The sequence below is a fragment of the Choristoneura fumiferana genome, chromosome 8 (assembly GCF_025370935.1).
Source record: "Choristoneura fumiferana chromosome 8, NRCan_CFum_1, whole genome shotgun sequence".
Classification (NCBI taxonomy): Eukaryota; Metazoa; Arthropoda; class Insecta; order Lepidoptera; family Tortricidae; genus Choristoneura; species Choristoneura fumiferana.
Window position 1 is genome coordinate 17,462,561 of NC_133479.1, and position 2,464 is coordinate 17,465,024.

A 2,464-nucleotide genomic window follows, 5' to 3' on the forward strand; every position below is an offset into this window, starting at 1 on the left:
TGGATTATTGGTTCCCAGAAATGTTTGTGTCAGATATTTAAGAGCATTTGAAATGTATTAGCATTGATCTCACTGATAGTATTTGATGGAGGTTTTTAGCGGTGAAGTCAAGAGTTAATACAAAGTGTCATAAAAATTTTAGGCTAAAATTAATCTGGAATATTGGAATCTAACATCTGCATGGTGGTTTTCTCTCTCTTCTTCTATTTATATTTTGTGTCAATAAATGTTGTGAGTTGAGTTGTGAATGGTTGTGTTGTTGTAAGGATGCGCTCTGGTGATTCCCAAAGCGTCAGTAAATTGTGGTGGTGGTGGTGATAATTGGGTTTGTGATTTGTGTATGTTCTTACGGTGTGGAAGTGGCCGAGCTGCATTTATCGTTAATTGTTTTAGGTGTAATATTATCCAAAGTTTTATAATGTAAACGTCCCAGTGCTCGAACGCGAATGCCCAATAGACGACACCCTGCTGTGATCTCTATAGCTAATGATATAAGATTAAATCGCTTTATGTTTTTTGAAATAATCATGTAATGTTAGGAAGAACATATGTGATTTTCCCACTCACGTCGATAAGCCAAAGGCTACTAGAAACACAGGGAAGCTTAAAGACTGATCATCTTACAGACTGATTAAAACCAAAAGTCGTTTTCTGAAGTTGAATACGTTTTATTTATAAATAAAATACCAAAAAAATTACAAATGAAACGGATACAAAATTTCAGATCTATTTTCAAGAGACAATAATATCTAATGCGTTATTATAAGTATTATAAGCATTAGCGATCCCTTCAAATAGCAAACCAACTGTGTTAAAATACGACTAAAGTTGTGTTAAATACTTGTGTTGTATTATATCATTATAATAAATAGTAAATCTGTTTAAAAAAAATATATACTCGTTGAGTTTCTTGCCGAATTCTTCTCAACAGGTTTTTCGAACCGGTGGTAAATTTTTCTTTGACATTCATAAGTGCTTGTTATAGCCTAAATTGAATAATCATATTTTGACTTGACTTTGACTTTAATGTCCAACTGTTGGACAGTGACGAGCACTGGTACGTTACCTTATTGATTAATTTTTTACACACCTGAACCCTGATTATGACATGAAAATTTCGAAACATCTCAAAAATAAAGCAATTTGATTACGTAGAAAACCAAAAAACAAACGGCACCTCGAATCATCAAACGGACGTATTGAATCAAATCACGACACACTGAGTTCGGGGAACTTCGTCAGTTTCCGCTAACTCCATATTCGGCCCCGGGCTGAATCTGCATAAAGACTCCAGTATGCAGGTGGTAATACCTTGTGCAAGGTCGCCGGATTTCTACCACCTCTTGCTCGCTAATCCTGCCGTGAAGCAGCAGTGCTTGACGTTGTGTTCGGTGGAGAGTAAGACACGTGAAATACTGGCACTTGAGGTATCCATCTTAGCCTCATAGGTTGCAACGCATCGCAATTCTGGTTTGCAGATGTTTATGGCGGTGGTGATCTCTTACCATCAGGAGACCCACTTGCTCGTTTGCCATCCAGTCGAATAAAAAAAAAAAAAAAAAAAGTAAAATGGAAACATAGGTTTGCGGCGGGAGGGTACTTGGTGGACCGGTCAAGGTAGAAGATCAATCGGATCTTTATTATATTACAAGCTTTATTAACTTGCACCGTTTGTATGTAACTTTATACAACATATCATAACCTTCTATAATGTGCTCAAAAGCGGAAACTATGACTAACATGAAATTTTTTATTTTCTTTAGAACTAAGTTGTCTGTGCAATGTTATATCTAAGTCAAAGTCAAAGTCAAAATATCTTTTTCCTCCCTAATAAGTTGTGCCTGTTTCTTAAAATTTAGTTGACAGAATAAAATTCATGCCATCACTCTTTAGCAAGCAGTAGAAATTAAATAGAAGACTAAATAAAAACTTGAACTCAGCTCCATGAATAATAAAAAGATTTGCTCTTCATTACAAAGATTTTGTAGGTTGTCTGAGAAATTTTCAAGGTTTTACTTTGTACAAATATTTCAAAAGATAAAGCTTGTTAGCTTTTAGAACCCTAACCTGGAACATATTTTCCACTTGGTCGAATTTCAGTTTTTCTAGAAATTTTACCTCATCATGACTAAAAGATCTTTAATTATTTAAGTTATCTATTGTAATAAGGCTGCGTTTGCATCAAAGATGTGCAAGGAATGTGTTTTTCATGAACCAATAGAAACGTTTTATTTATACTACCTATCCTCGTACAGCACAAGTTCCGGTGGAAAAAGCTGAGAGGAGCGAGGCGAGTTAAATGAAGCGTTTGTATTGGTTGAAAATACATGTCTCGCAACACATCCTTGCACATCTCTGATGGAAACAGAGCCTAAAATCGAGATAAACTAACTGTCGCACACATAATAGTGTGAGATAGAAAAATATGTATTGTTTTTCGTTTCTGTATTAAACTGATCGAGTG